Source organism: Acinonyx jubatus, chromosome E2, assembly GCF_027475565.1.
Source record: "Acinonyx jubatus isolate Ajub_Pintada_27869175 chromosome E2, VMU_Ajub_asm_v1.0, whole genome shotgun sequence".
Classification (NCBI taxonomy): Eukaryota; Metazoa; Chordata; class Mammalia; order Carnivora; family Felidae; genus Acinonyx; species Acinonyx jubatus.
Genome location: NC_069396.1, coordinates 55,030,342 through 55,056,063, shown reverse-complemented (window position 1 = coordinate 55,056,063; position 25,722 = coordinate 55,030,342). Strand labels below are relative to the sequence as shown.

The window sequence follows — 25,722 nt, the reverse complement described above, 5'->3', positions numbered from 1 at the left end:
GGGCCTGGGGGCAGTTGGTGAGGTAATGGCTATGGCCTCAGCCGATTGGCTGGGGAAGGGTCCTGGGGAAGGGTCCGAGTCCTGTTAGGCAGGTGAGGGGGGGTTACTCAAGGGGAGGAGGTGTGGTCAAGGTGAAGGACACAGAACAAGATGGAGTCGGCCGGCGTAGGCCCGCCCTTTCATTGCCGAGTTACTGAGAAATAGAACTTCCTCTTAATTGCTTGTTTGAGCTTCTGTAAACCTGCTGGGCTAACTTCCCCATTCTCAGGCACTGCATCCTGTTCGAACTAGATAGAAGACTAATATTGTAAGCAACATGACTCAGCATTCAACTGGCTAGAGTCAACAAGTTATATTTATTTTAAAATTCTTCAGGACTGTGTGATTGGTGCCCCGCCTTATATTTTAAAAACCTACAACATTGTGTAATTGGTGCCTGCCATTTCCAACTGCCACCCTTCACAACCCGATTGGTCAATACAGCCTTTATAAGACATCCCCAAAGCTTGTTCGGGGCCAGACGTTCGGGACCTGTTGTGTTTCCCCGTCTGGCCCGGCAGTAATAAACTTGTTTTGATCCTGTTTTTGCTGTCTGGAGTTCATAAGTGATCGCGACCTACAACATTTGGAGGTCCCACCGAGACCTCCTTTTTTTGGAACTCGGGTATTTTGTTTCTTCGACATCTGGATGGAATTGCCAGGGCCGAGCTCCCGAGAGACGTTCCTCGCCCCAGCTTTCCAGGTAGGTTAGGAACTGCACTCAATTCCCCTTTTTGGTTTCTGTTTCTGGCCAGCTCTGTTGCTAGAAGGGAAGGCTGGACGCAGCTTAACTTCCCCTAGCTGGTACTTGGAGGAGATGTTCCTAAAGTTGCCACCTGGATCTGGTATCTTCTTCTGGTTTATATTCATTTTGACGATTCTTGGGTCACCTGCTGGTTCTGGTTTTTTCGGTGGGGCTGATCACCCCAACATCACTTTTTTCTCATTTCCTTTTTCTTGTTTCTAGCGCTGTCTGTATTATTTATTTGTTATGACCCACCGTTTAACCTCGTAGTGGGTCAATCTCCTTCTTCTGAGCCTTGCACCCCACTCCAATGTATGCTCAATAATTTTTCTGGTTTCAGAAAAAGAGGGAAGAACTATAGCTTCGACCTGAAGCCAGCCTGGCTGCGAACATACTGCCAACTGGACTGGCCGACATTCCCTGAGGTTGACTGGCCCCTGGAGGGCTCCTATAACCTTAACCTTGCTTATGCTGTCCGCAGGATCGGTCAGGATGTTCACCCTGACCAGGAGCCATATGCCCTCACCTGGGAGATCTCCTAGAAGACCGCCCCCCACACACACCCGTCCTGGTTAAAAGATTGTAAAGACCAAAAGGAACTCCCTGCTAGTCCCCCTTCTGCCCCTACATCCCCGACCCCCTCTAAAGCCCTTCTGCCTGTTGCACAACCGTCGAAGAGGCTCTACCCTGTATTGCAGGAAAACCCAGAAGGTAGGGGCTTCGTTCCCGGGGAGCAACGGCCATCCTCCCACTGCTACCAGTGCCCAAGAGGAAATGGCTAGCCCTCCACACACCAGAGAAGGGACATCATACGGGACTGGACCCCAATCACCCAAACCCCCAGCCCCCATTCTCCCCCTCAGGCAGACTGCTCAAATTCCTGTCCCAGAATGGCATCAATCTAGGTCTACTCTAGTCTATACCCCTTTTTCTACCACTGATCTTTATAATTGGAAGACCCCAAATCCCCCTTTCTCTGAAAACCCCCAGGGCCTAATTGACCTATTGAGCTCTATTTTCACCATTCACTTACCTACTTGGGAAGACTGTCACCAACTCTTGCAGGTCTTACTGACTTCCAAGGAAAGGGCCCGAGTGCTCCGGGAAGCAACGAGAGCAGTCCTTGGCCCAGATGGAAGGCCTACCACAGAACTTCACAGAATTGAGCACGTTTTCCCTGCCGCGCCACCCCAGTGGGACCCTAACATGGATAACGGTGGGGAGTATCTACTCCAGTATCGCCAGATTCTGTTACAAAGGCTTCGTGCAGCGGCACAAAAACCCACCAATCTGACAAAGATTCAGGACATGGTCCAAGGACCGAATGAGTCACCTGCAGCCTTCCTAGAAAGGCTTTACCAGGCTTACCGCTTATATTCTCCTATTGACCCCGAAGCAATAGAGAACCGAAAACCATTAATAGGACTTTCGTTTCTCAGTTGGCCCCAGACATCCATAAAAAGCTTCAGAAATTAGAGGGATTTGAAGGAAAGGTAATCTCTGAACTGGTAGAAATAGCTCAGCGAGTTTTCCAGAGTAGAGACAGCCCAGCCATTATGCAGGGGAAGGAAATAGGGAAGGTATTCATGGCAGCATGGGAGGGGGGGGGGGAAGCCCCCCAACCACTCTAAAGGATTGGGGAAGCCTCAAACCCACCAAAAGAGACCCCGCTCAACTTTAGGAAAAAATCACTGTGCTTATTGCAAGGAAGAGGGACACTGAAAGAACGAATGCCCCAAGAAAAAGCCAAAACCTCATAACCACCCATCCTGGTTGCCCAGGAACAATGACGTCACCACAGCTCCCCTCTTTCCCTGGACGCCCGGGAGCCTGTGGTTACCCTCAACATAGAAAGGAAAGAAACCAGATTCCTGGTTGACACTGGGGCTATGTATTCCATTCTTAAAGAACCCTTAGGACCTGTGATTAAAGAAAAAGTATACATACAGGGAATCACAGGACAGACACAAGGCTACCCACAGACCCTTGCCCGAATCACTGACCTAGCTCAAGAACTGTTATTCTTTTGTGCTTATACCTGATTGCCCATTTTCCCTTCTGGGGAGAGATCTACTGCACAAGCTTAAGGCCCAAATTTCCTTTACCAAGGATACTATAGATTTAAACCTACTGCCACCTGCCATTTTAGTTACCTGTCCGATATCAGAGGAATATCTACTCCTAGAAAAACCAGAGCAGAAAGCATCTCCATTAATAGAAAAATGGAAAGAGACAATTCCTACAGTTTGGGCTGAAACTAACCCCCCTGGGCTAGCCATTCAACAAGTGCCACTAGTGATCTAGCTAGCTGCCACAGCCACCCCAATCCAGGTGAGGCAATATCCCATCAGCCAGCAAGCAAGGGAGGGAATTGCCAAACACATCAACCGCTTGCAAGAAGCTGGGATCCTAGTGCCATGCCATTCCCTCTGGAATACTCCCCTTGCTTCCTGTCCCAAAATCTGGGACTTCAGAGTATAGTCCGGTACAAGACCTCAGAGAAGTTAACAAAAAGGGTTGAGACAATTCATCCTACAGTCCCCAACCTCTATACTCTCCTGAGTGAACTCTCACCAAATTACCTCCTTTACTCCGTCCTGGACTTAAAAGATGCATTCTTTGCTTTGCCGATTGCAAAGCTCAGTCAGCCTATTTCTGCCTTTGAATGGACAGACCCAGATGGGACCTACAACGGACAGTTAACCTGGACTCGACTGCCCCAAGGGTTTAAAAACTCCCCTACTCTTTTGATGAGGCTCTTGGAAGGGATTTGATCCCCTACCAGGAGAGCCACCCAGATGTTATGCTGTTACAATATGTAGATGACTTGCTCCTAGCCGCTGACTCCTTAGAGAGCTGCAAAACGTCTACAGAGGACCTGCTAAGAGAATTAGACGTCCTGGGATATAAAGTCTCTGCAAAGAAGGTGCAGATTTGCTTGGGCTCTGTAATATACTTGGGCTACCAACTGCGTGAAGGTAAGTGATCGCTGGGGCCGGAAAGAATCCAAACTATGCTAAACATCCCTAAACCTAAAACTAAAAGGCAGATCAGGGGGTTCCTAGGGGCCTCTGTGTATTGCCGCCTCTGGATACCTGGTTTCACTGAAATGGCAAAACCCCTGTATTCTGCTACTGGGGCCGGGGTGGGGGGGGGGGGGGAGGAACTGAGCTGGTCTGGGGAGAACAAGAAAATAAAGCTTTTGAACAAATCAAGACTGCACTTACCCAGGCCCCAGCCCTAGCCTTACCAGACATTACCAAGCCTTTCCAATTGTTTGTACGTGAGGTACGGGGAATTGCAAAGGGAGTCCTCACTCAAACTTTGGGCCCTTGGAAGTGATCCATGGCCTATTTATCCAACGACAAGATTCAGTCGGTACGGGATGGCCCAGCTGCTTTAGGGCAGTTGCCACGACAGCTGTGCTTGTTAAGGAGGCCTCCAAGTTGACACTTGGGCAAGACCTCCAAATTATAGGGCCTCATGCGGTGGCTTCCTTGTTGCACTCCCGGCCGGACTGGTGGATTTCCAAGGTAGGAATCATCCAATACCAGGTGTCACTGCTAGACCCTCCACGAATCACCTTAAAGACAGAAGCCTTAAACCCAGCCACGTTGTTACCTGATAGTGAGTTTGGGACTCGCTCCATGACTGCTTGGAAACCGTAAGTACCCTTTCGGGGCTAAGGGAAGACTTAAGGGATCAGCCCCTGCCTAAGGCAGACTTTGAGCTGTTCACTGATGGCAGCAGTTTTGTCAAAAATGGAGTCAGATATGCAGGTGCAGCTGTAGTGACTCAGGACCAGGTTATCTGGCCCGAGCCCTTGAGCATGACACTTCTGCCCAAAGAGCAGAGCTGATAACTCTAGCCCAGGCCCTCAGATGGGCAAAGGGAAAAACGGTGAACTTTTTCACTGATAGCAGGTATGCCTTCGCCACCACCCATGTTCATGGAGCTCTATATAAAGGAAGGGGACTATTAACATCTGGGGGAAAAGAAATCAAAAATAAAAAAGAAACTTTGGCCCCGCTAGAAGCCTTATGGCTCCCAAAGAAGGTGGCCATTATACATTGCAAAGGTCACCAAAAAGTAGACTCACCCCAAGCCAAGGGAAATGTCTTCGCCGATCTGACAGCAAAGGCTGCAGCTGAAGGCGGTGTACTCCCAATTAAGATTTTGCCTCTGCTGCCTCCACGCTTTCTCCCCACGGAACCGTTTTATACCAAAGAAGAGCTACGCCTGATAAAAACCTCGAGGGCAAAAAGAGATGACCAGCATTGGTATCACCTCGAGGATGGATGCATCTTCATACCAGAAGCTATAGGACGGACCTGGCTCCAGCAAGGCCACAGCTCCGCACATCTAGGGGCAACAGAGTTGTCTGAACTAGCCCAAAGGGACTATTTTATTCCAAACCTTAATAAAATCGTAAAAAGCCTAGTAGACCGATGCAAAGCCTGTGCTCAGACTAACCCATCTCCCAAGTTTAATTTTTCAGGACAGAGATTATGCGGGAAGATGCCTGGAGAAATATGGGAACTGGACTTCACTGAGATAAAACATGGACTCTATGGCTATCATTACCTCCTTGTACTAGTGGACACCTTCTCCGGATGGGTAGAGGCTTTCCCCAGTAGAACAGAGTAAGCTCAGATAATGGCTAAAAATTACTCAATGAATTGGTTTCCCGATTTGGCATCCCTATTGGTCTGGGGTCAGATAATGGCCCGGCTTTCATAGCCCAGATCTCTAAAATGTTAGCCAAATGCTTACAAATAAATTGGAAATTATTGTGCCTACCACACCCAAAGCTCATGGCAGGTAGAAAGAATGAATAGAACTCCAAAAGAAACCTTGACTAAATTAATTACAGAAACTGGCAAAAAATGGGTAGGCCTCCTTCCCTTTGCCCTTCTTAGAGTGCAATGTACACCCTATGTAAAGGGTATTATCCCTTTTGAGATCTTGTTTGGGAGGCCACCCTCACTACTCCCCAAATTGGGAGACAAACATTGGGCCAAGATTTCCAACCGCCATCTTCTTAAATCCCGTCAGGCTCTGCAACATACACTGCCAGCTATCCATGACGTGATAAAAGAAAGCCGTAAAGATTCCCCCCCCCCCCCATGAGACTAAATCATCACATCAAGAGATCGGACCTGGAGATTGGGTCTGGACACACTGCCACACCTCGCCTAACCTAGAAGCTCATTGGACCGGGCCTTATCCCATCATCTTATCTACCTCATCAGCAGTGAAAGTGAAAGTGGCTGGATGAAGTCATTGGATCCATTGCTCACAGACCAAGGCTGCCCATCCTGATCACATTCCACAAGAATGGACACTTCAGCAAACAGGAAATCCTCTTAGGGTTCGACTAGTTAAAATCTCCTGACCTTCTACTTGATAAATGCCTTGCCTGCTTCTGCCTTTACTGCTCCTAGCCATCTTTATACTAATTCTAACCACTGGATTAGTTGCAGTTGTGCCTGCAGATTGGACAGCCGTCGAAAAAGGGCTATTCATTTTCACCTTCCTGTTATGGATGGGATGTTTTATAAGTATTGGATGCTTTTTATAATTTCTATAACTAGACAGGCTCTCTCTGATCATGCCCAATCCAATATAGATGGATTGTTAGTAAAACTACCACCGGACAGGTTCTGGCCAACTCCACCTCTTACGCCTCCCCCTCTCTTATTTTTTATCTTTGTAGCCAATTCCTAAGCTGGACCAACACTGTACTTTTCAAACAAGGGGGAAAACCCATACTCTCACCCACTGGAGCCAAAATGGGCTTCACTGGAGCCAGCCCCCATCCAAAGGGACCAGAATGCCAACACCTTAAAAAGGTACATCTTTATGCTTGCCCCTCGGATGGACCCCCAGATTGTCAAGGCCATGGACAATTCCATTGTGCCTCTTGGGGCTGTGAAACAATTGCAGACTAGACTCACAAAGATCCATTCATATCGTCTATAACTACGGTCTCTAATTCTAGAACCCAACATTTAATATCCCTAAAAATTAAAGATGGATTAGACTCCCAATGGAACTCAGGAAAGACATGGCATCTCAGACTGTATGTAACTGGTAGTGACCCTGGTGTTGAAATCACTATACAGAGATTTAAAATCCGGGTCACCCTAAGAGCCCCTATTGGACCCAAATCCTATTATTAACCCTCTTCCTGATTCTGGAAGATCACTAACTTTACTAAGGCAACCCCACTAACAGATACTCCTCCAACAATCAAAGAGACCCACAATCCTAAAGAGACCCACAATGAGGATACGGATACCTTTAAGACCCTATACTATACCTTTAAGTTTCTAAATTCTACTAACCCAAACATCACCCAAGACTGTTGGCTATGCCTAGATCCTAGACCCCCCCCCCCCCTATTATATTGGGATAGGAGCATCCGTACTCCTAGGAGAAACAGATAATCAGATTCAGAATTTAAGCCACAATCAATTACAAAATAAATGTCTGTGGGGACAACACCCCAGTCTTACCTTAGGGGATTTAGAAGGTCAGGGAACTTGTTCCTATGCGGGAAATTATCGAGTTAACCAATCTCGGTACCTAAGTTATTGTAATAACACTATTCCCATCCCCAAGAGTCCCCATCTTGGAGACACTCTCTACTTTCTGGTACCTCCCTCTGGGACATGGTTTGCTTGCTCTTCAGGGTTAACTCCATGTCTAAATTTATACCATGTGGGAAAACGCTCTGATTTTTGTACCTTAGTCCACCTACTCCCCCAGGTTCTTTACTTTTCGGGAGAACATGGCCGAGAACGTTTAGGTTTCCTTCCACAATCTAGATTTACAAGAGAACCCATCTCCACCATCCTGGTACCCTTATTTGTAGGGCTAGGAGTTGCGGGACCCCTAGGAGTCAGTACTGCTGCCTTTATTACAGGGGACCAAAATTTCAAGGTCCTTAGTAAACAGATTGATCAGGATATTTCAGAATTAGAAAAAATACAGATAAATTAACAGAATCTATGGACTCCCTGACAGAAGTGGTACTTCAAAACCGCAGAGGCTTAGACCTCCTATTTCTACAAGGAGGACTCTGCCTGGCATTGGGAGAACAATGTTGTTTTTATGTCAATACCAAAGCCTAGCACAGGTTAGACAAAGATTAGAAGAAAGAGAAAAACAAAGACAAGCCAATCTAAATTGGTATGAGTCTCTCTTTTCATGGTCACCATGGTTGACCATGCTACTTAGTGCCCTAGTTGGACCGTTAATCTTAGTCCTCCTTGTCCTCCTTATTGGACCCTGCTTGGTAAAATTACTCCTACAGTTTATCAACCAAAGACTCAGCTCTATCAAACTCACAGTACTCCAAGGACAATATATACCTTTAATGGCCCAAGATAATTAAGTACCAAGGAATCGGGTATAAACCAGAAGAAGTGGGGAACGTAAAGGGCAAACATAGCTAGCCTCCTGTAGCCCGGGAGTAAACTATGACCTATGTAAGCTTAGACAGACCCCAGAATATGAGATGCTGAAACAGGGTTTCTTTTGGGCTTTTCTAGAAGTGCTGTTTCTGTTCCCGAGATATTAGTTCTGCTTAAAACCACATTTGCCAAGTTACTGAGAAATAGAACTTCCTCTTAACTGCTTGTTTGAGCTTCTGTAAACCTGCTTGGCGTAATCACCCTTCCCCATTCTCGGGTACCGCATCCTGTTTGAACTAGATAGAAGACTAATATTGTAAACAACATGACTCAGCATTCAACTGGCTGGAGTCAACAAGTTATATTTTAAAATTCTTCAGGACTGTGTGATTGGTGCCTGCCTTATATTTTAAAAACTTACAACATTGTGTGATTGGTGCCCACCCTCTCAAACTGCCACCCTTTTGCAACCCAATTGGTCGATACAACCTTTATAAGACATCCCTAAAGCATGTTCGGGGCCAGACTTTTGGGACCTGTTGTATTTCCCTGTCTGGCCTGGCCGTAATAAACTTGTTTTGATCCTGTTTTTGCTGTCCAGAGTTCATAAGCGATCGCGACCTACAACAGGTTGGACATACTGTCCTGTGCCAGACAATTGTTCAAAAGTCACTGGAGTAGCAGTGTCAAAGTTCTGCAGAGCACGAGTGACACAAGCATGAAAGTCCTGAGCAACGACAGCATATTGGGCCAGGGTCAGGATGATTTTCATGAGAGAGCCCCAGTCCCAGGCACATATGGAATAAGTGCCACAGTTTCCAAAATACTGATCATAAAAGGGCTATGAAGGCCGTATAGTTGAACTGCTTTCTGTAATTTTTACTATTTGGAAGGGCAGGCTTTCATGGACATATTGTCCATTTTGCCTAAAAACGGGAAACAGGTGGAATTCACGGCCTTCTGGGCTTCTTCAAGACACTTCTGCATTAGGGTAAGGACTTTATCAGAGGTCCTTATGAGATCTCTGATATCAGGTTGATGAGATTTTTTTTAGGCTCAATACTGTCTCACCCTTTCGGGAGAGGGGGAGTAAATTTTGGCTGTAAAGATGCCAGAGGCACAGCCTGATTATAGGGGAACTGAGGTTTTTCCTCCTTTTTAGATAACTCTACCTCTTCATATACACCATCCAAGCTCAAGGGGAGAAGGGCAGTGCGGATGATGGACCAGGTGAAGATTACCTCAGGGGGGACATTAGCCCCTTCAGAATGCCTGGCCTTTAATGTTTTCCCTACTCGTTCCCACACAACAAGATCATAAGTTCCTTGTTCTGGGAACCAAGGGCAATTTTTTTGGGCAGTCAGCAATGATTTAAGGAGAGCCTTATAGTTTAGAGTCATCCCTGCTGTCTCTCCTAGTGACTGAAGAATTCAAATACAGCGCTTTTGTAGGGAGTCAGGAGCTGGGAGGGAGCTAGAGAGTTCCCCATGGGAGATCTCTCAAAAAGTTCCATGGCAGCAAATCCTAACATAGTTTTGCTTTATCCCTTACCTCGTCAGGGAGACTGTACCCAGTGCATTTTTTTTCTTGGAACTCCTTGATCATTCCGCAGCATCCTGCAGTCCTTGTGTTGCACCACCTCCTGGCCATGTCGACTCCTTGTCCACGTCAGCCCGTAGTCCCCTTTCCTTCCATCACGTTGGGGTCACCCTCTGTTGTAGACTCTAAGTCTAAAGTTCTCACTTGACCAGCAAGACAGTGGATGCAGGATTAAAAGCAAGAGGTGGCTAACGTCCTGGAAAAGACAAGAGCCCCGAATAAGGGTCCTTGCTCCGTCTTTATTAGGATCAGAAGGCTTATACACATGGTAATGGATGTGCACAAAGACACGAACATTAACTCATGGGCATGAGGGAAAGGGGGTCTTGAAGATATGTGGGGCTAGGGGTTTGGGTTAATACAAAACAAAATCCTGGTTGCGTTTATAGCAAACATGAGGCAGGACCTCTGTTTATCATAGCTAGCCTAAGGGATAAGACAGAGCAAGTAACCTCAGGGTTAACAAAGCACCTTTTCTTTTGTTAATCAGCTCCTCTCTGGGCAGCTTCACCTCAGCTCATTGGTCTACAGCCCTATTTACCTGTTTACTTAATTTGGTCCTTCCTTCCTGTGAAAGCAGCTTTCTGCTATGGTACAAGATTGGGGGGCACTTTTGCCCTGAATACCTAATCTTGTTTACTTCATATACCTTTATATTGGGGGCCTTTGCCCCCCCACCCCAGTCTATCCTTATTTGCCTAATCTTGTTTACCCAAACTTGGGTGTGAGCATCCTATGGCTTTGTAATTCTTTATGCCTTGTTAACCCACTGGTGCAAGCCCAGGAAATTTCTACGCTTATTCAACAACAATATACAACATTGTATATTTTGACGATTGACAAGTGCCTGTTGGTGGTCCCCTGTCCATTCAAGTGCTGCATCTGTGAAGTGCAGTCTCTGCATGATACTGTTATCAATCTGTGTTTGAGTAATCATTTCTTTGGTGATACTAGTATTTATGTGATTGACTACTCTAGCAGTATGGACAGACTCTGTCAGGGAGACTGCTGCCACAGAAGCTGTGGTAAGATGACACCCGATGACATAAGGAAGGCAGTGAACCATCCAACAAATCTTGTAGGTCTCCAGTTAGAAATGGCTTGGGCTAATTCAGCGAGACCACTGGACCCTTGCCAGGGCCTTGCTATATTTATTGGAAGCCAAGTTTGAGACTGTCTTTTTAAGATAAACATATGTGAGACAAAAAGTTTGGTAAGATGATAATGGCTGAGACAGGCTGGGTACCAAGCCAAAAACATAGTATGTATGGGTTATCAAATGTTCTATTAACCAGCTTAAAGAAAGGGGGGCTGTGATAGGAGCCTCATACTGTGATGGCACGAAGAGTCAGTGGGGCAGAGAGAGAGGGAGGGAGAATCCCAGGAAGGCTCCACCCTGTCCGTGCAGAGCCCGATGCAGGGCTCAAACTCACAAACCATGAGATCATGACCTGAGCTGAAGCCAGGCACTTAACCCACCGAGCCACCCAGGCACCCCAAGAAACAGACTCTTAACTATAGAGAACAGACTGATGGCACCAGAGGGGAGGTGGGTGGACCATGGTTCAAGAGGTGATGAAGACGAAGGAGCACACGTGTCCTGATGAGCCCTGGGCGATGAGTGCAAGTGCCGAGTCACTTTATTGTATCCCTGAAACTAACAGAACACTGTATGTTAACTATACTGGAATTTAAAAGGAAAGAAAAATACCCTTTCTTTGAGAGCTAACATAATTTTGTACAGTGTGAATGTTTTTGTCATTGGGTGTTTGAAACCAGGCTATCCTGAGATTAATTTGTATTACAGATGAGCACTCTTTAGTAAAAAATCCTGTTCCTTTAGGTATTCCTAAAATTTTGAAGATCATGGAAAAGTTTTATAACTGTGCTCAGTACATGTATTACTTTTATTGTTATATGTTGAGAACATAACATTGTTTGCTAACTGTAATTAAGAGGATACCTCTGGCTCTTTATTATTTTGTAGATGTTTCTCCTACGCACGTGATCAAGAAATTACAACCAAAGGAGTATAGTAATACAGGAGAAGTATTCCAGGCAATGATGTTGGAAGGGCACAAAGGCCACGAAATCAAAGATTTTTGCTTCAGGGAAATCCAGAAAAATGTGCATGACTTTGAGTGGCCATGGAGAGACGATGAAATAAATTACAGAGACATGCCTGTAACCCGTAAATACAGTCTCACTGATAGAAGAGATCAATCCGGTACGAGGGATGCAGGAAACAAGCCTGTTGTAAATAGGCCTGGATTAAGTTTTCAGGATAAACTGCACGTTTCATTGAAATTTTTTTTGTTTTATTTATTTTGAGACAGAGAAGGAGAGAGAGAATCCCAAGCAGGCTCTGTGCTGTAGGTGCAGATCCCAACATGGGGCTCGATCTCAAGAACCATGAGATCATGACCTGAGCCGAAGTCAAGAGCCTGACACCTAATCATGTGAGCCAACCAGGTGCCCTTGTCAAGTGGCTTTTGAATATATTTCCCACAAGAAATTCACTTCAAAAATTAAAGGACACAAGGTAAAATCATGGACAAAAGATAAACATAAATGCTATTAAAAATAGGGTAACTATATCAGATCAAAGTTAATTAAAGAGCAAATACTATGACCAGGGATAAGGAAATCTATTTCACAATCATAAAGGGATACATTCAACAAAATAACATGAGAATCCTAAACTATGCACCTGGTAGCAGAACCCCTGAGAAAACAGAGAGGACCATAATGGCAGAACAATCCACAATCACAGAGATCTCCACGCTTCTTCTCTCCATAATAGAACAAGTAGACAAAATCAGTACCTTGGCGACTGTAACATGACTATCAAGGAAACTGCCCCAATTGACATTTACAGAAAACTGTGAGATAAAAGAAAAATTATGTATTGTTTTCCGCGCCTGGCTCCTGCACAGAACTCCTAACGTCCTTGTATTTCCTAAATGACGAGGTTAACAGCAGCATCTTTTGTTATAATGAGTCCACTCCTGTGTGGGCTCCTTGGGTGGGGCTGCTCACCAGAAAGCCCAAGCCATGATTATAAACGGGATTTTGAGCCCTATCCCCTCATCCTCCAGAGAGAGGACCTGGGCTGGAAATGGAGTTAATGACTGGTCGTGTGTATATGAGGAAGTCTCCTCAAAAGCCCAATGGCTGGAGGTTCAGAGAGATTTCAGGCTGGTGAACACTGCCACTCCAGGAGGTGACACACCCCAACTCCATAGGGACAGAAGCTTTTGCACTGAGGACCTTCCCAGACCTCATCCCGTGTGTCTCTTCATCTGACTGTCCATCCGTATCCTGTATCATAGCCTGTAATAAACTGGTAAATGTGTTTTCCTGAGTTCTGTGAGGGGCTCTAGCAGGTTGGTCAAAGACAATGAGGGGGTTGTTGGCACCTCTGATCTAGACCAGTTTGCAGAAGCATGTGCATCAGCCTGGACTTGCACCTGGTGGCTGGAGTGTGTGGAGGGGCATCCAGGGAGAGGGTGTCACAGTTGAGGTGAATGGTAGGAAACCAGCTGGTGTCGGAGACTGCTTGTTGGTGGGGGAAACCCTCCACGTATTTGTGACCAGGAGTGTCAGAAGTGAAGTCTTCTGTGTGAGTAGTGAGGGAGACAGGATAGAAGCACACAGTAGAGGAAAAAAACAGATTTTTTTCCCTACACAGGAGAAATACTGATTTTTTTCATTCATAAGAACGCTCCACCTAACCAGGGAATTAAACACAATCTTTAAAAGTGCACACAGTACTTTACCAACAGAAACCATATTCTGGGCCATCAAACTTGTCTCGCTAAATTTTAAAAGAATTCACATCACACAAAATATGTGTATGACCATCATGGAATTATGATAGAAATCACTAATAGAAAAGCCTCTGGAAAATCCACAAATACTTGGAAAATAATGACCTCCTTGTGACTAACCCTGGGACAAAGAAGACATAGAGAAAGAAATGAGAATGTAGCCTGAAGTGAATGAAAATGAAAGCAGAACATTCATAATTTGCCACCACAGCGGGAGAAACTGAAGACCACGTCCTTGGAAAAGGGTTAGCCACAGAACACCTAAGCCAAAGACTCTTCCTTTTTGTTTGTTTGTTTGCTTTGGGTGTTTGCCAAGGAGTGTGATCCTCCTCCTAAGTGAGCTCATGCAGTTCTGAGGCTTACTTAGGTGAAGCAGGACAGTGAAGACGGCAAGGTTCTTGAGGTTATTTATAAACATTTGATTATGATAAACCAGTTGAAAATGTTGTAACTGAGAACACATAGTCCACTGAGGGTAGTTGGATTGTAAAGGGCAATGTATTTCTAGATACAGTAAAATAAATGGGGGCACCTGGGTGGCAGAGTTGGTTGAACAGAGCATGGAGCTCCGCTAAATTTCTCTCTCCCTCTCTCTGTCTCTGCCCCTACCCCACGCGTGCATGAGCTCTCTCACGAAATAAATAAACTTACAAAATTAAAGCAATAAAATTAAAAATAAATGGATATTTTAATGGAAGTAGAGAATATAAAATGGCAGATATGAGGGTAGTAACATAGGAAGGGAATAACCAAAAATGTGATTTCAAAGGTGGTACAATTACTCGAGACAATGACTTTGGGTAGTTAAGATGGGTAAGGAGAAAAGAAAAGGTCACAAAGTACCAGTCAGCTTTCTAGAAGGGTTTTCTATGGTAACAAATATCCCTGAATTCTCCTGGGCTTACAAAAACAAACATTTATTTCTTCCTCATATCACTTCTATCATTATTCACCTCTTGCTTGGTTCTGTCATTTGAGTCTGGGATTCAGGGTAGAACTTCAGTATGTGGGACATAACCATTCTTGTCCCAGAGAGAAGAGAGGGTTAGAAGGAGCAAACAAAGATTTAAAGCTTCTGTTACACTTAAAATATGCCGTTCTACTCATACCACATTAGTCAAGGTGGCTATAAACTGAGAAAGAAGTGTAGTCCCCTCAACAAGAAGGAAGGGTTGCGTAAGTCAAATGGCCAAGCTTGATATCAAAGAGCAGAGACATACAATCTCACAAGAGGGTGGTAATTAATTGGAAATATTACAATGTATGACAGTGCAACTTCTATCAGAAATCATTTATCCCTTCTTTGTATTCACACAAAATACACTTACGTTTGTCCCAAATGAAGAAACAAATTCTACCCAAACATGACTACAGTCACACGGGAGGGTCTCACAACAGTCTCGTGAGATACCTCTTGGTTGAGAGCCTTACGTGGAGTCCTCACTCCTAACACATTATGGCGGAACACAAAAAACGTCAATAAACTCTCCCACTCAGAAAAGAAAAGGAAAGGAGGGACCCAGCAGTCTCTGGTCCACAGCAAACAGAGAGGGGCAGGAATAAGGAACAATCCTTTCCTAGGTTCCTGCTTTTCCCCTGAGAATAGCCATCTAGTCCTTTGTGTTTCACTGTTCTTGACTTCATATAGTTACATCTGCTGAAGTGTCAAAAACCCTGCCTTCCTTGTACAACCAGTCATTTTCCCCAGTGACTTCCTTCCCATCATAATGTACATTTCCAAACATTATTGCATGATCCCAATTTCCTTATGGTGCAAACTTGGCCCAAGGTGGACAGCACAATATTTTTTAAACAGCACTTTATGTGTCACCAAACAGCTACATTTTTTATTAGCTACACCCACCATATTTAGCTAGGCATGCCATGCTCTTCATATTTATTCCAGGGTCATTGAGCCTCTCGGCCCCTCTAGTAGAGCCACACTTGTGCTTTCTGTTCACTAACTCATCCTGTCCAAGAGAAGCAATCCCATCGGATCTACTTTAGTCAACTGTAGGTTACATCAAAGGGCACTGATTAGGGCCATGTCTTTCATGTAGACTTTGCCATGATTTTGAATTTTAACTTGCCCTTGATCCTCCAAGTATTTATTAATGCTAAGTTTTTCCGGCTGGCGATGAGGCACAGTTAAGTCCTTAAATCCTACTTGCAAATCAGCTCATTCACTTCTGACACCAGGTCTTTCTTGGAATACTGTGTTCAATGCAGCTGAGAACAAAGTGGCATGGTAGTATCTTTTGCTTTCCTGAGCTCCATATTGGTGGAATTGATATAAAGAGGTGATAACAATCCCCCCACCTTGGGAACATTTGCAAAGGTCTGGGGACATTTTTAATGTCATCATTGCAGTGGTTCTACTGGAATCTAGTGGGTACAGGCCAGTGATGCTGCTAAATGCCTCACAATGCACAGTACAGCTTCATACATGAAACAATTATCTGAACCCCAATATCTACAGAATAGTACAACTTATACCATGTAAACCTCAATGGAAAGAAAGCAGGAATGTCTATATTAACACCAGATAAAATAGATTTCAGAAAAAATGAAATTACTCAGTAAAAAGGGGAAAATTACATGATAAAAGGGTCAAACAAGGTGACTTAGCACTCCTGAGTGTATATGCACCAAAGAATAGCTGTAAAGTATGTTGATGATCAACTCATAGAACTGAAAGGAGAAATAAATTGACAATTACAGCTCGAGACTTCTCTCGATAATTGATAGAACAATGACAGAAAGTCAGAAGGACACCTATGAACTCTACAACACCATCAAGTCACATGACCTCATCAACATTTTTAGAATACCACCCAAACACAGGAGATTACATATTTTTCCCCCAAGAACATATGCCAGGAGGGGCCAAGATGGCAGAGCAGCATTCAAGTTTTCTGCTTCTCTCATCCCTGAAATGCAACTAGATCAGCACAAAACCATTTTGCACATGTAGAAAATTGACCTGAGGATTAGCACAACAATCTGCATAACTTGAGCCACAGAACTCAGCAGGTATGCAGCATGGAGAAGTGAACTGGGGGAGAAAGAACGCGTGGAGGGTAGGGAGAAGTTTTTGCTGGCAGAGAGAGGACGGAGAAAGTGGGGAGAGTATAGGAAATGTACTACCCCCCCCCCACCCTGCAAAGCAGCTAGAGAGAAAGAGAACGAGTGGAAACAAGGGACTGAACAAGAAAGGGAGAAAGGAGAAAGGAGAGGGTTTAAATACAATTAAGACTCTATAAAAGGGAGTGCAGAGTCAGAAACTCCGAGGCTGGGTACCTGGCAGTGCTTGGTGGGAAGCATGAATCTCCAGGAGCATACAGTGAGTTCCTCGGGGTCCTCAGGCCACACTGGGAGAGGCAGTTCCCCTGGTGAGGAGACATTTGATAGAGGCCCTGGAGCCTCCCCAGAGGCAAAGGTCCTAACAGACCCAAAAGAACAGCCACGTTTGCTGGTGTTGCAACCAGGACGTTAGGGGTGGTGAAGTCTGGTGCCAGGTGTGTGTTGTGATTTACCATAATCCCTGAAATGCTGCTGCTACACAATCGTGGGAACTTTTTTGGGGGTGGGCTGGCACCCGGTGGCAGATTCTGGGCCTCTGCAGTGGCATGGTCGGGGAAGCATCCCCAGGGGCAGGCCGGCACATGCCATTGCTTGGTGAGACCCTTCCCCAGAGGGTCAGAGCAGGTCCAAGCCACAGGGGCCCTCAGAATTGAGGGGTTTGGAAACACAGGCCAGTTGGAGATGAAATTTGGGAGGGAGGTGCTACCTGGCAGCTTGACATTTTGGTCACAGACAGTGTAGAAGCAGGCAATGTAAGGAAGCTGGAGACAAAGAGGGTTGCTTGATTGCCCCTTGGCAAGAGCACAGAGTTCTTATGCTAGAGAATGGGTAGTTGGGTAATGCCATTTTCAACTATCCCACACATGCACGTACATGCACAAGGATCCACCCCAGTAAGCTAAGCAGCGCCATCTAGTGGAGAACAGAGCCGTCAGACCAAGTCCTGTCAACTGTGCCAACAATGCTCTAGATGAACACCACAAGTCTCTGCCTGGTTAGTGTACGGACTATAAAGTGCTTCATAGTTTGACTTCTTGGGGAAACTGGATATAATTTCATTTGTATTTCATTCTGTGCACTAGTCTATTCAATTTTCTTTTTCTTACCCTTGAATACAGAAAAAAATTCATTTTTATTTTCCATTTTTATAAAAAAGATTTTTATTTTTCTCCTAATATATTTCTTTTGTAAATTTTTTATTCTATTTTACTTTCATCATTTCATTTCATTCTATTTTATTGTATTCGTATTTTTAAAGTTTCAAATGTTTTCCAACTTTTTTTTCCCTTTTCTTTTCCTTCCATTTTTTGTCTACTCTATCAAGCTTCTTTCAACAACAAGACCAAACACACCTAGGATCTAGCATGCTTTACTTGATTGTTTTTTTTGTGGTGGTTTTAATTTTTTATTTTTAAAAAAATTTATTAAATCTTTTTTTCCTCCAAAATGACCAAACGAAGGAATTGACTCCAAAAGAAAGAACAGAAAGAAATGACATCCAAGGACTTAATCATACCAGATATTAGCAAGATGTCTGAACCAGAATTTAGAATCATAATAAGAATACTAGCTGGGAATGAAAAAAAAAATCCCTTTCTGTGGAGATAAAAGAAGTAAAATCTAGTCAGGATAAAATTTAAATTGCTGTGACTGAGAAGCAACCTCAAATGGATGCCATGGCGGCAAGGATGGATGAAGCAGAGCAGCAAATCAGCAATACAGAGGACAAACTTATGGAGAATAATGAAGCAGAAGAAAACAAAAAGAGGGAAACTAAGGCAAGAGAACACAATATAAGAATTGGACAACTCAGTGACTCATTAAAAAGGAATAACATTCAAATCGTAGGGGTCCCAGAAGATGAGAGAAAAAAAGCGGTAGAGGTTTATGTGAGCAAATCCTAGCTGAACTTTCCTAACCTGGGGAAACACAGTGACATCAAAATCCAGGAAGCAGAGAGAACTCCCATTAGATTAAAAAAAAGAAACGACCATCAAAAGGCATATCATATTCAAATGCACAAAATGCATAGACAAGAAAAGAATCATAAAAGCAGCAAGGGAAAAAAAAGTCCTTAACCTACAAGGGAAAACCGACCAGGTTTGCAACAGACCTATCCACAGAAACTTGGCAGGCCAGAAAGGAGTGGCAGGATATATTCAATGTGCTGAATCAGAAAAATATGCAGCCAAGAATTCTTTATCCAGCAAAGCTATCATTCAAAATAGAAGGAGAGATAACGAGTTTCCCAAACAAAAACTAAGGAGTTCGTGACCACTAAACCAGCCCTGCAAGAAATTTTAAGGGGGACTCTCTGAGTGGAAAAAGACAAACCACAACAGACCAAAAGCAACAAAGACTAGAAACAACCAGAGAACACCAGCAGAAAGTCCAACGCTACAGGCAACACAATGGCAATAAATGCTTATCTTTCAGTACTCACTCTAAATGTCAATGGACTAAACTCTCCAATCAAAAGACACAGGGTAACAGAATGGATAAGAAAACAAGATCCATCTATATGCTGTTTACAAAAGACGTATTTTAGACCTACAGTCACCTTCAGATTCAAAGTAGGGGGGTGAAGAACCATCTGTTATGCTAATGGTTACCAAAAGAAAGCTGGCATAGTCATACTTATATCAGCAATCTAGATTTTAAAATAAAGACTGTAACAAGAAGGGCAGTCTTTATGAAGAAGGGCATTGTATTATAACTAAGGGGTATCTCCACCAAGAAGACCTAACAATTGTAAACATTTTTGCCCCCAACGTGGAGACCCCCAAATATATAAATCAGTTACTCACAAAAATAAAGAAACTCATTGACAATAATACCAAAATAGTAAGGGATTTCAACACCCCACTTACAACAATGAACAGTTCATCTAAACATAAAATCAACAAGGAAACAATGGCTTTGAATGACACACTGGATTGGATGGACTTCACAGATATATTCAGAACATTTTATCCTACAGTAGCAGATTACACATTCTTCTCGAGTGCACATGGAACATTCTCCAGAATAGATCACATACTGGAAACGCAAATCAGCCTTCAACAAATATAAAAAGATCGAGATCATACCATGCATATTTTCAGACCAAATGCTATGAAACTTGAAATAAACCACAAGGAAAAATTTGGGAAGACAACAAATACTTGGAGACTAAAGAACATCCTTCTAAAGAATGAAGGGGGTAACCAAGTTACAGAGGAAATTTAAAAAGTCAATGAAAATGGTAACACCACAGCCCAAAAACCTCTGTGACACAGCAAAGACAGTCATAAGAGGTAAGTATATAGCAATACAGGCCTTCCTAAAGGAGGAAGAAAGGTCTCAGATACACAACCTAATCTTATACCTTAAAGAGATGGAAAAAGAACAGCAAATAAAACCCAAAACCAGCAGAAGACAGGAAATAATAAAGATTAGAGCAGAAATCAATGCTATCGAAACCAAAAAACAAAAAACAAAAAAAACAAAAACAGTAGAACAGATCAGTGAAACCAGGAGCTGGTCCTTTGAAAGAATTAACAAACTTGATAAACCCTAAGCCAGTTTGATCAAAAAGAAAAAGGAATGGACCCAAATAAATAAAATCAATGATGAAACAGTAGAAATCACAACCAACACTGCAGAAATACAAACAATAATAAGAGAATATTATAAGCAATTACATGCCAATAAGTTGGGCCATCTGGAAGAAATGCAAGAATTCCTAGAAACACATACACTACCAAAACTGAAACAAAAAGAAATAGAAAATTTGAACAGACCCATAACTAGTAACAAAAATAAATTAGTAATCAAAAATTTCCCAAAAGACAACAGTTTGGGGATGGATGGCTCTGCAAGGGAATTCTACCAAACACTTAAGGAAGAGTTAACACCTATTCTTTTGAAGCTGTTCCATAAAGTAGAAATGGAAGGAAAACTTCCAAACTCATTGTATGAGGCCAAAATTACCTCGATTCCAAAACAGACAAAGACCCCACTAAAAAGGAGAACTACAGACCAATATCCCTGATGAACATGGATGTCAAAATTTTGAACAAGATACTACCAGATCCAACAATACATTAAAAGACTTATTCACCATGACCAGGTGGGATTTATACCTGGGATGTAGGGCCGGTTCAATATCCCCAAATCAATCAATGTGATACATTACATCAATAAAAGAAAGGGCAAGAACCGCATGATCTTCTCAATAGATGCAGAGAAAGCATATGAGAAAATACTTGATAAAAAACCTCAAGAATGTAGGGATAGAAGGATAGTAACTCAAGATCATAAAAGCCACATACAAAAGACCCATCACTAATATCATCCTCAATGGGGAAAAACTGAGAGCCTTCTCCCTAAGGTCAGGAACAAGATAGAGAGGTCTACTCTTGCCACTATTATTCAGCATAGTATTAGAAGTCCTAGCCTCAGCAATCAGACAACACAAAGGAATAAAAGGCATCCAAATTGGCAAGGAGGAGGTCAAACTTTCACTCTTCACAGATGACATGATACTCTATATGGAAACCCCAAAAGATTCTACCCCAAAACTGCTAGAACTGATCCATGAATTCAGCAGTCCTAAGATGTAAAATCCATGCACAGAAATCAGTTGCATTTCTATACACCAATAATGAAGCAACAGAAAAAGAAATCAAGGAATCGATCCCATTTACAATTGCACCAAAAACCATACAATACCTAAGATAAACCTAACAAAAGAGTGAAAAATCTGTATACTTAAAACTATAGAAAGCTTATTGAAAGAAATTGAGGACACAAAAAAATGGAAAAATATTCCATGCTCATGGACTGGAAGAATATTGTTAAAATGTCAACACTACCCAAAGCAATCTATATACTCAATGCAATCCCTATCAAAATAACACGAATATTCTTCACAGAGCTAGAACAAACAATCCTAAAACTTGTATGGAACCAGAAAAGGCCCAAATAGCCAAAGCAATGTTGAAAAACAAAACCAAAGCTGGAGGCACTACAATTCTGGTCTTCAAGTTGTATTACACAGCTGTAATCAATCATCAAGACACTATGGTACTGACACAAAAACAGACACATAGATCAAATGGAACAGAATAGAGAACCCAGAAATAGACCCACAAATGTATGGCCAACTAATCTTGACACAGCAAAAAATGATATGAATAGAATAAAGGCAGTCTCCAGCAAATGCTGTTGGGAAAAGTGGACAGTGTCATGCAGAAAAAAATGAACCTGGACCACGTTCTTACACCATACACAAAAATAAAAGCAAAATAGGTGAAAGACTCAAACGCAAGACAGGAAGCCATCAAAATCCTTGAGGATAAAGCAGGCAAAAACCTCTTTGACCTCGGCCACAGCAACTTCTTACTCAACACCTCTCTGGAGGCAAGGGAAACAAAAGCAAAAATGAACTAGGGGGACCTCATCAAGATAAAATCTTCTGCATGGGGAAGGAAACAATCAGCAAAACTAAAAGGCAACTGATGGAATGGGAGAAGATATTTGCAAAATGACCTACCAGAAAAAGGGTTAGTATCCAAAATGTATAAAGAACTTTTCAAACTCAACACCCAAAAAACAAATAATCCAGTGAAGAAATGGACAAAATACATTAATAGACTCTTTTCCAAAGAAGACATCCAGAGAGCTAACAGACACATGAAAAAATGCTCAACATCACTCATCATCAGGGAAATTCAAATCGAAACCACAATGAGATGTCACCTTATACCTGTCAGAATGGCTAACGTTAACAACTCAGGTAACTCAGTGCACTTTTGCACTGCTGGTGGGAATGCAAACTGGTGCAGCCACTCTGGAAAACAGTATGGAGATTCCTCAAAAAATTAAAAATAGAAACTACCGTGCAACCCAGAAATTGCATTACTAGGTATTTACCCCAGGGATAAGGATGTGCTATTTTGAAGGGGCACACTCACCCCAATGTTTATAGCTGCATTATCAACAATAGCCAAAGTATGGATAGAGCCCACACACACACACACACACACACACACACACACACACACACACACACAACGGAATATTACTCGGCAAAGAAAAAGAACGAAATCTTGCATTTGCAACAACGTGGATGGAACCAGATACTAGAGGGTACCATGCAAGCAAAATTAGTCAAAGAAAGACAAATATTGATGAAAGACAAAACAGATGAACATAAGGGAAGGAAAGCAAAAATATAAAAACAGGGAGAGGACAAAACATAATAGACTCTTAAATATAGAGAACTGAGGATTGCTGGAAGGGGTGTGGGTAAGGGGATGGGCTAAATGGGTAAGGGGCATTAAGGAAGACACTTGTTGGGATAAGCACTGGGTGTTATACATAGAGGATGAATCACTGGATTCTACTCCTGAATTCATTATTGCTCTATATGCTATCTAACTTGCATGTAAATTAAGAAAAAAAAAGAAAGAAAGAACATATGCCAAGAAAGATCATATCCTAGGTCCTAAGACACCCTTCAACAAATTTAAAAGAACAGAATCATAGAGTATGTTCACTGCCCACAGTGGAATCCAAATACAAAACAAAAACCGAAAACAGGAAAATCTCCAAACACTTGGAAATTGAACAACATACCTTCCAAATAATCCACAGGAAGAAGACAAAGACTCAAGGGAAATACACAGGCTGAAAGAAAATGAAAATACAACATGTCATTATCTGCGGGGTTCAACTAAAGCAGTACTGAGAGGGAAACTGATAGTACTCAATGTTTATAACTAGAAAAGAAGGAAAATATCCAAGAAAAATCTAAACTGCAGTAAGAAATCAGAAGAGAAAAAAACCACAAATGAAGCAGAGGAAATAATAAAGACAAGAGCAAAAATAAGTAAAATTGAACCAAGGAAAACAGTAGAGAAAATAAAACAAAGAGGCAGTTCACTGAAAAAGTCAATAAAGTTCATGACTCACTAGTAAAACTACCAAAGAATATAAGAGAAAACACAAATTCCTCCTAACAAATTAAACAGGGAATATTACTCTAGAACCTGGAGACATCAACAGGGTAGTAAGGGATTAATACAAAACTCTACATACAAATACTTGAAACTTTAGGTGAAATGGACCAATTCCTCTAAAGGTACACCTTACCACAAATCACCCATGTGAAACAAATGATAGGAATGACTTGAATTGCAGAGTAAGTTTGTAATCTTAAAATTGCCTCCCCAAAATACACCTACAGGCACATACAGTGAATGTTGAGAGTTTAGCTAATACTGGTGCCTCAGCATCCATTCTGTGTGGCCAGGTGGTCTGTAGGGAACTTGAACTGATACTAGCCATTCCCTTGAGCACATACCCTAGTAAGAGCCCACGCAGTCAGAAGCAAATGTCAAGATAGGACTCTCCCAATCATCCCTATGATAAGCATTCTCCCCCATCTCCCAGGATCTTCCCCTTGTCCCCTTTAGATAAGACCCCCCCACACACACACACCTCCAAAAGCTTACCAAAACCCTGCTCTGTTTGGTTTGAATTGACCATTGCAGCCTTAGCCTAGAATCTTAAAGCATTCCATTGAGGGGCCCTAATAAAGCCATGTGCCCTTGGTCCTGCCCTAAGAGTTCTGCCTATACCCTGCCTTAATCTCTTCACACAACCCACATAGGTGTGCAGAATAGCTCCCCCATGATCTGTGACTAATAAACTTCTCTACTTCACTTTCTCTTACAATCTCTTGTTGAACCATGGCTCACCATCTGACATCTAGGACCCTACTTAACAAATATTAGTACAACAAAGTCACAACACCAACACTAGACAATTCTATCAAACCTACAAAGAATTAACAGGAATTCTACACAATTTCTCTCAGAAAATAGAAGAGTGAATACTTTACCCAACTAACCGTATGAGGCCGGTATTAGCATAATACCCAAACTACACAAAAACATTAAGGGGGCAGGGGGAGATAACCACCAGAGAAATCCCAAACGAAGGTGCAAAAATTCTTAGCAAACTATTAACAGTGGAAGTCAGCAATACACAGAAAGAATTGTGCACCATGACCAAATGGGTTTATTTGGGGGACAGAATGCAGTTTCAAATTCCAGCAGTATGAGCCATCATATTAACAAGCTGGACAGGAAAAATCACAGGATCCTGTCAATTGATACAGAGGAGCATTTGACAAAATTCAACACCTATTTATGATCTAAACTTTCAGAAAACTAGGAACAGAGGGAAACTTCCTACACTCAGTAAAGAACACCTGCAAAAAACTTACAGCAAGCTTCATCCCTAATGGTGAAAGACTGGATGCTTTTCTTCAGAGACTGGAAACAAGGCAAGGATGTCCACTCTCCACACTGATATTTGACATGTTAGTAGAAGTTCTAGTCAGTGACAGAAGAGGAGTAAACAAAAGTGATAACGAGAGAAAAGGAAGATAAAATAGTAGTTACTTGCAGAAGCCATCATGGTTGTGTTAGGCTGGATAACATACTCATCCCAAAGGATGGCCAAGTCCTCGTGCCTATCACATGGGAGTGTTACTGTAAATGTCGTAAGGGAGTCTGCAGATGTGCTCTGGTGAAGATCATGAGGTGGGCGATTATCCTGGATGATCTGGTAAATGCGATATGGTCCCGAGGGACTTATAAGAAGGATGCAGGTAGAGTTACTTATGTAAAGGTTGGTGAAGTGACGACAGAGGTAAACACGTTTGAAGATGCTATCCTGCTGGCTTCAAAGAGGGAGGAAGGGGACCACCATGAGGCAGAGGATATAAGTGGCCTCCAGACATGGTTAGGTAAGGAAACAAAATCTGACCTGGCATATCCAGACGGAGCACGGCGCTATGGATCCATTTTACACATTTCGCCTCCAGAACTGTAAGAGAATAGATTTGTTAAAGTCATTCAGGCTATGGTAATTTGTCACAGCATCAACAGGAATATTTTTGAAGTGGTATGTATAGAAAATACAAAGGAACGTACAAAAATTTCTAGAAGAACGA

At 42.9% G+C, this 25,722-nt stretch overlaps 2 protein-coding genes across 3 annotated transcripts in view; one reads left to right on the top strand and one right to left on the bottom strand.

Moving 5' to 3' along the window:
- The window catches only part of LOC106972991 (zinc finger protein 677-like), a 433,591-nt gene that overhangs the window by 312,555 nt on the left and 95,314 nt on the right, over nucleotides 1-25,722 (top strand). The window lies entirely within an intron of this gene.
- Nucleotides 1-25,722, bottom strand: part of LOC113593324 (uncharacterized) — a 36,553-nt gene that overhangs the window by 9,629 nt on the left and 1,202 nt on the right. For both annotated transcript variants that reach the window (XM_053210974.1, XM_053210973.1), the window contains exons 2-3: nucleotides 25,536-25,595; nucleotides 9,754-9,997 (exon numbers count right to left, since the gene is read on the bottom strand). The gene's annotated coding sequence lies outside the window, so the exon portion shown is untranslated. The remainder of the gene's footprint in view (nucleotides 1-9,753; nucleotides 9,998-25,535; nucleotides 25,596-25,722) is intronic.